The sequence below is a fragment of the Archocentrus centrarchus genome, unplaced genomic scaffold (genome assembly GCF_007364275.1).
Source record: "Archocentrus centrarchus isolate MPI-CPG fArcCen1 unplaced genomic scaffold, fArcCen1 scaffold_26_ctg1, whole genome shotgun sequence".
In the NCBI taxonomy this organism is placed as follows: Eukaryota; Metazoa; Chordata; class Actinopteri; order Cichliformes; family Cichlidae; genus Archocentrus; species Archocentrus centrarchus.
Genome location: NW_022060256.1, coordinates 854,000 through 862,637, shown reverse-complemented (window position 1 = coordinate 862,637; position 8,638 = coordinate 854,000). Strand labels below are relative to the sequence as shown.

At 40.8% G+C, this 8,638-nt stretch overlaps 1 pseudogene; it reads right to left on the bottom strand.

Moving 5' to 3' along the window:
- Positions 1-1,941: 1,941 nt before the first annotated feature.
- LOC115775874 (GTPase IMAP family member 8-like) lies at positions 1,942-7,498 on the bottom strand (annotated as a pseudogene).
- Between the last annotated feature and the right edge of the window lie 1,140 nt (positions 7,499-8,638).

Sequence of the window (8,638 nt, the reverse complement as noted above, 5' to 3'; positions counted from 1 at the left end):
CTATAAATGCTGTAAATAACATATACTAATGACAATACCATTTTCTCTTTATTAGAAATGCCTCAACCTGAAATCCCACCAAATCCTGTTCCTGAGGATGAGCTTCTGTCTACTGACCCTGCTAATTGGCCTTCAGCTCTGACTGACAGAATTCAGACACAGCTGGTTTGCAGAGGACCAAGTGAGGTACCTGCTGACTTTGTTTTTCCCAGGAATGAGTTGAATGGAAAAAGTTGCCTTCACCAGTATTTCAAGAAGACATTGAATAGAATAGATAGAATAGAATGCCTTTATTGTCATTATACAGGATGTACAATGAGATTGGAGGGCCACTCCTGTTCAGTGCCATGTAACAGAAAATCAAACTCTCTAAAATAAAAATATTATGAAAATATTATAATCTAGTATGATTAATATAATCAAGAGATATACAGAAATAAACAATGTGTAAAATATACAAAAAATAGCATGTATAAAAATATATACATACATTGGTGCATCTGTACATTGTAAGAAAAGTAAATATGTGTATACATATAATAATGAAGATGATGAATATTGCACTTGGTGAATGAATATTGCATTAGTGAATGAATACTGGATATTACACAATATAGGAATGTCAGATATTGTTCAGTATGAATAATATAATATTGCACAGTTACAGTGGGTGAGTGTGTGAGTTCAGGGTGGTGATTGCTCTGGCGAAGAAACTGTTCTTGAGTCTGTTTGTTCTGGCTTTGATGCACCTGTAGCGCCTGCCAGAGGGCAGCAGGTCAAACAGGTCAAAGCCAGGGTGTGAGCTGTCCTTGATGATGTTCCTGGCTCTGCTGATGCAGCGGGAGGTGTAGATGTCCATCAGGGAGGGGAGAGGGCAGCCAACGATTCTTTGTGCTGTCTTGACTACCCTCTGAAGCCTGACCCTGTCTGCCTCAGTGCAGCTGCCGTACCATACTGTGATACAGTACGTCAGCAGGCTCTCAATGGATGAGCGGTAGAAGGTCAGCAGCAGGTTTGAGTCCAAGTTGTTCTTCCTGAGGACCCTCAGGAAGTGAAGTCGCTGTTGAGCCTTCTTGATAACAGCTGTGATGTTATCTGACCAAGAGAGATCAGCAGAGATGAGGACACCAAGAAACCTGAAGGTGTGGACCCTCTCCACGTGCTCGCCGTTGATGTAGAGGGGAGCTGGGTCAGTCCTGTGCTTCCTGAAGTCGATGATGATCTCTTTGGTTTTCATGGTGTTCAGTACCAGGTTGTTCTCTGAACACCAGGCTGTCAACTTCAAGACCTCCTCTCTGTAAGCTGCCTCGTCTCCCTTCGAGATGAGTCCGACCACTGTGGTGTCGTCAGCAAATTTGACGATGAGGTTGTTATTGTGGGCCGGACTGCAGTCATGGTTAATGATGAAAAGATTCCCAGAAGCTGGTTAGTCTATTCAGAGAAAAAAACAGACTTTTCAGCTTCTGCTGCAAAGTCTTTTCTAAGAGGACAATGAACTTAAGAAGCTCAGGCCTGACAGATTGGAAATGCACAAGTTCTTTGCTCACCTCTCACGACAACAGTCCAGAACACCTCAACTCCATGAAAATATGGAAAGAACTGGCAGTCAGGATTAAAAAGGGGGAAACAATTGACAACCAGGAGATAGCACTTCTAGTACAATCTCATTGTACCTCCAATCTCATTGTACATCCCGTATAATGACAATAAAGGCATTCTATTCTATTCTATTCTATTCTATTCTATTCTATTCAAGATTACATTCACACATAGTTTATCTTAAATGAAAAAAAGACAGAAATCTTCAGTCTTCATGTCACAGTTGTAGTCAGAAAAAAACCTTTTGTGTGTAAAGTTTACAGGAAAATAAAGAATATGTGTTTACATGGCATCTTTTAGTGAATGTGTTTGAGCTGATTTAGAATGAACACAGAAGCATCATCAGAGGATCACACATTTGTTTTTGTATTTCTCTTCTAAATGTTTGGTTTCTTGCTCCTGTTGTTTCTTCAGCTCCTCCATTTCTCTGAGATGCTTTTTTTTGTGTCTTCTCAGTTCTTCTTTTAGCTTTTCTTCTTTGTAAGTTGCAAGATCGTCTAACAGTTTGAAGCTTTTTTTGTTCTCTTCCTCTCTCTCCTGCATTTCTCTCTTGTGCTGTTTCTTCATTGCCTCCTTCTCCTCCTTATGCTCTTCCATCAGGCCTGCAAAGTTCATAGTGTATTTCTTTCTGAATTCATTGAACTCTTCAGCTTGCTTTCTAGCTTCGTCTTCATATCTCTTCTCCATGTCATGGATACTCTGCTTATATTTTTCCTCCAACTCTTTTCTTTCGTTTTCCTCTTGTTCTTGTCTGCTTTGATCTTCTTTTTTTGTTTCTTTTTCATGCTTTTCTCTTTCCTGCTCATAATCCATTTGAAGCTTTTTGAGTTTTGCTTCATCTTGCTTTTGTCTGAGTACTTGTGATTTTTTACGTTTTTTCCAAAATTCCTGTTGTTCCGCTTTCTTCTTCTGTTGTTCCTCTGTCATCTTTTTCTTTTTCTGCTCTAGTTCAGTTCTCTTTGCCTGATCTGATGTAGAATTGATTTCTTCTTGCACAGCGTTGAACTCTTGTTCCTGCTCCTGCTGGTGTGTTTCTTCTTGTTTCTTCTTCTTTATATCTTCTTCTTCCCTTGTTTCTTGTTCTTTCCTCTTTTTCTGAAGCTCATTGTTAAGTTTTTCCCTCATCTGTTCAAGCCGTTTTTCTCTCGGTTCTCTGTCCAGCTCTATTTCTTTCCTCTGCTCTGTATTTCTTTTTTCCATCTCTTTTATTTCTTCTTCATGTTGTTTTTGAAGTTCCTCAAACTCTCGTTGCATCACTTCTTCCTTGCTTTTCAGGATCCTCTCCACTTCTTTCTGTATGGCTGCTTCAGCTTCTTGAAGCATCTCATTGGTGTAGCACTCACCACCATTTTTCTCCACCATTTCCTCAATCTTTGTTATCAGCTCACTGGCCTGTTTGTGGTTTTGTTCATCATAGTTATTAAACACATGATATCTTCCTCCACAGTCAGAGATCACCTTCTTTAAGGATTCATCATGTTCCATTTCAATGAATTCCTCCACAGACTTCGAATCGCGTTTTAGTGAATCTCCTTTTGTGAAAAGAACAATGGTGAACTTTTCTGAATTCTTCCCAAAGACTTTCTTGATGAGTTTCAGTGTCTCCCTCTCCTCTGCTGTGAATCTACCAACTTGTATCACCAACAGGAAGACATGTGGTCCTGGAGCCAGAAGACTGATACACTTCACCAACTCCTCATGAACCTCTTCATTGGACAGAGCTGTGTCAAACAGTCCAGGAGTGTCGACCACAGCAACAGAACGACCGTCAGCACAATCCTGAGAGGCTCTGGGCTCTGCTTCTCATCACCACCTGTAAAAGAAGAAAGCATGGAGTTAAATTAAATGGTGAATGTGACTAAAGTAGAGGTTCAAATGCAGTAAAGAAAAATAGTTTAAGACAGAGTTGTACTTTAAAAAAAATACATACACCAGGACTTAATCTTTGACTTCATTTCCTTAAGTTCTGCCTGTAGTTTTTTCCTGTTCTGTATTTGAGTGCATGCATATATTTTTCTTGTATAGCTGTCCTTAGAACGTTTAATTCATTCCACAACATCCAACATCTCTGGGATCTGCTGTTTATCTTTGATGTTGAGAACAACAGATCTTCCTCCACAGCTCTCACAGAGCTCCTGGATGTCCCTGTTTTCCTTTACAAAGCTAACAACAGCTGGATCTGTAGGATCTGACTCCACAGTGAACAGAATCATGGTGAAGTCATTGACTTGAGAGCTGAACGTGTTCTGGATGGTCTCTAACTCTTCCTTGTCTTCATCAGTGGGAGGAGCCACAGGTAGGACCAGGATGAAGGCATGGACACCCTCAGGATCACAGAGGGAGATACACCTGAGTGATTCCTCCATCACTGCCTCCTGAGGTTTTCCATACAAGGCAGGCAGCTCCACCAGGGAAACCCAGCGTCCACACACCTCTCCCTGATGTTTAACACACTCTGATAAGACTGAATGAAGCTCAGTCTGACCTAAAATGGCCTTGGCTAATGAAGTCTTCCCTGCTCCTCTCCTCCCACACAGAACCAGGTTTAAAGATGGTTTGCATTCAGGCGCAGGCATTACTGTCATGGTTAAACCAGGATCCACACCCTCTAATCCATCATAGTACACATGCTCTCCATTTTTCCAGGTTTAAAGATGTTTTGATGTGTTCAGGCTGTCGTCTTGTGGTCTCTTCGGTGAACGTGAGGAAGTTTGCTTTGTTCTGACGCACAATGTTCCGAACCTGCTTCATTAGTGATCTTTGATCATTTTCACACATTCTGTATAATCTTCCTTCACAATCCTCAAGCAGCTGTTTCATAGACAGACTTTCAGTGGTGTCATGTGCAGAGGTGGCAAAAGTACTGACATTCTGTACTTAAGTAGAAGTACAAGTACTTATGTTAAAAAATACTTTAGTAAAAGTCGAAGTACTGGTTCAACTTCTCTACTTAAGTAAAAGTAAAAAAGTACAGGCTCTGAAATGTACTCAAAGTAAGAAAGTAAAAGTAGTTCTTTGGAGGATGTTTCTACAAGCTATTTTTGTGTAAAACAAACCGAACCTCATTATATATTATTGTAATAATATAAAATAATACATGAGAATACAAACGTTATTCCAATCTAAATTTTAATTCTAATGAATGCACTCAGCTTGAATCTGTTATGTAGGACACAAACTGTGAAAGTGAATTTAAACACAGCTCTGTTCTCTGTGTCCTCCATAGTAGAGGGTGACTGTGCCTCCACCTAAACACCAACATGAGGATACTCAGGGGTTACAGTGGGATTCAGAAGGTGGAGGAACCCTAAGATCAGGTGTAGTGGCTCTGCATGTGGAGAAGAATCACAGCTTTCTATTGTGAGCTGCAGTAAATGATGTTGGTGTGCAGGCTGTGATCAGCTGACCTGCTGCTGCTGCTCTGAGGTTTACTGCTCTGTGTGGATGAAGTGAACTCACAAAGATGTAACCCAGTATTTCACAGCTCTCTGAGCTGATCTCCATCCCCTACACTGACAGCATACAGGCTGTAGAAATGTTGGATTCAGTGAATGAATCTCAGCATCAGCAGCTTTGATTCAAACTCATCTCTGCTGCACTGATGTAACCTGTAACTCTGACCATGAACACAGTCTCTGTGCACCAACACAGAGCTTTACTGTAAATACAGTACAACAAGCTAACCTAAACTGCAGTATTTTCATAGAATCTTTGAATTGCACAACGTCAGCATACTTCAGTTTATTTTCCAGTCCTTACCTTTAATTCTAACCTCTCTTCTTCCTCTCCTGTCCTCTTTCTCCATCTCTGAGTGAACTTCTCTCTCTTTGCTCTCCCTGAAATGCAGCAGCTCTTCTTTTAGCTAGCAGACACACTGTGTAACAAACTGCACACACTTTGTGTGTTTGCTGATATTTGTTGAGCATTTAGAAACGTTGCATTTACCTGCCACACGTTACTCCCTTCATGCTCGCTCCTCTTCAGTAGCGCTAGCTAAGCTGTTTATGTGCCGCAGCGCAACTTACGGACTCGGTCCGGCCCGCTGTGACCCCTGATTATAGGGCTATAAATGATACATTAATTGTATGGGTTTGCGTATTTAATCCCTTTGTACGAGATAAGCCCCGATGATGGAGGATACGCCAGTACGATTGTCTCTTATGTGTTATTATTCCTCCGTTTAGGCTCAGATCGTTTGATGTTTGACGGCGCACTGACCGGAAATGCAAACTTCTCTCTGACGTGTTAAAAAGTAACGATTCTGTTTGAAAATGTAAGAAGTATAAAGTACAGGTACTTGTGTAAAAATGTAGGGAGTAAAAGTAAAAAGTAGTCAGAAAAATAAATACTTAAGTAAAGTACAGATACCTGAAAAATCTACTTAAGTACAGTAACGAAGTATTTGTACTTCGTTACTTCCCACCTCTGGTCATGTGTCATGATAACTATTGTGTGCTTTAAAGCATCCTGACTGAACAAACTCAGGATGAAGTTTAGTCTTTGTCTCTTCTTTTCTGTGAATGATGAGGGTTTAACTAACAGCAGCAGAACCAGGTGTACAAAAATGAGCACATCTCCTCATTTCTTCTTTTATAATTTCCTCAGGCAGACTGAAGATGTTTGGGGTTTTAACGACTGTTAAACTATATCCTTTCCACTCCCCATACATGACCACACATTCCTCAGCTGAAGAATGCTTTTGGAAATGTTTCCCTTGGTTACTTATGATGAAGTTTCCAAGTTTATTCTTTTTGTGCTCACTTTTTCCTAACAGCACAATTCTGAATGCAGAATCTGAAACACAACAATGAGAGAAAGAAAGAAGCCGTTAAATTAATTATGCAGAACTGCCTCACAGTTAGAATAACATCTGGAGGGTCTGGGTTCAATTCCACCTTGGCCCAGGCCTCTCCCTCTCTCTGTGTGGAGTTTGCATGTTCTCCCCATGTCCGTGTGGGTTTCCTCTGGGCACTCCGGTTTCCTCCCACAGTCCAAAGACATGCCCAGAGGTGTGAATGTGAGTGTGAAAGGTTTTCTGTCTCTCTGTGTTGGCCCTGTGACAGACTGGTGACCTGTTCAGAGTGTACCCTGCCTCTCACCCTATGTCAGCTGGGATAGGCTCCAGCCTCCCCGCAACCCTGAACAAGATAAGCGGAAGCGGATGGATGGAACAAATAACAGACAGGGTAAAGGTTATCAGCTAATTCTACTAAACTACATTTATAAATACAGACACAGAGGCCAATTAGGGACTATTTAAAAACTAGAATTTTGCTCACTAAAATTTAGGGCAATTACCTGCACAGCAAAGCATATAATATGTACTATAACTGTATCAAACCCATTCAGTACAATAGGTCGCTTTTGCGTTTCAGTATACTCTATGTAATCTCTAATAGCACTAGTTTTATGAAAAGTCAAGGGATCTCAACAGCTCTGAAGGTTCAGTGGTTTTCTTCCATAAAAAGTAGTCTCTGCATTTTCTGATGATGTCCTTTAGGTGTGGATTGTTCATATAGCTTTCTGTGACTCCTAAATTTTCCTCACTTGATGCTGGTATCAGAACCAGTGAATGATCAAATGATCGATCACTCAGATATCCAAGGATTCTGCAGAGCCTCTCATTCTGCTCCTCAATGAATTCTTCAGGCTTTAGAACCACCAGGAACACATGAGGTCCAGGAGCAGAAACATTCATGCAGATATGGAGGTGTTGTTCAAGTCTGTATTGGGAGATTTTTGGATGCAGGAGATCTGGAGTGTTGGTGAGAACTATTTCCTTCCCTTTCAACACTCCACTGACTCTCACACAGCAGTCTGGTTCTTCCTCAGTGTTAAACTTGGTCTCTCCTAGTATGAAGTTCCCAACTGAACTCCTCACAGTCCAGCTGTTCCCCATCATACCCAAAAGTAAATCCATCATTCTAACAAGTGTCAGTCTGAAGTTTCTTTAAAAAACCAAATGTGGGTTATAGGGGACATAAACAAGCTGCTGTTACTGCAGTGCCAGTAAAGATTAAAGCAGACAAAACTTGTACACAAAATTGTAATTTATGTAAAGTATTTTTTCTTCTCAGGCACTAGTTCAAAAAGTTCATAGCTGAGTGTGACATGACAGGAATACGAATCAGTGCCTCCAAATCTGAGGCCATGTTTCTACTCATTCCAGGTTAATGATGAGTTACTGCCTCAAGTGGAGGAGCTTAAGTAGTTTGTTTACAACTCCGCCGTGATGTGGACTATGTACTGTTCCACTCTGATGAAGAGGGAGCTTAATGTGAAAGTTAAGCTGTCAGTTTACCTGTTGATCTACATCACTAACCACACCTTTGGTCGCAAGTTTTGGCTTGTGACCAAAAGAATGAGTAGGTGATAGAAATTAATTTTCTCTGAAGGGTGGCTGGCTTCTCCCTTAGATAAAGCATGAGGAGTTCAGTCATTCAAGAGGGGCTCAGAGTAGAGCCGCTACACCTCCACATTGAAAGGAGCCAGCTGAGGTGGTTGGTCCTGGATGCTTCCTGAGATGAGGCGTGATAGTTTCTGCTGTGTGTAAATATCAACTGTGCAATTTGATTGCCACATACCTACACAGTTGCTGCATTTCCCAGTATTTTTGAAAATCAAACAGTGGGTAAATGCTGTGAAAAAGTATTGCCTCTTCCTGATTTTTTTAATTTGGTTGCGTATATGTCACTGTGACATATTTTAGATCCTCAAAGCAATTTTAATATTTGACAAAGATAACCTGATTAAATATAACATACCACTTTAAATTTATGATTTCATTTATTAAGGAACAAAACCCGACCATATTTGAAATAGTGACACCCCCCACCCCCTTGGTAAATCGTGAATTAACTGTGATTAAACACATTTTCTGGAAAGCTGAGTTCAGTTTCACTACCACACCCAGGCCTGGTTACTACAGACCTGCTGAATCAAGAAATCAGTGAAACAGAACCTGTCTGATAAAGTGAACCAGCTGAGAAACAAACTCACTGACATTTATCAGTGTGGAATGGGTTACAAAGCCATTTCT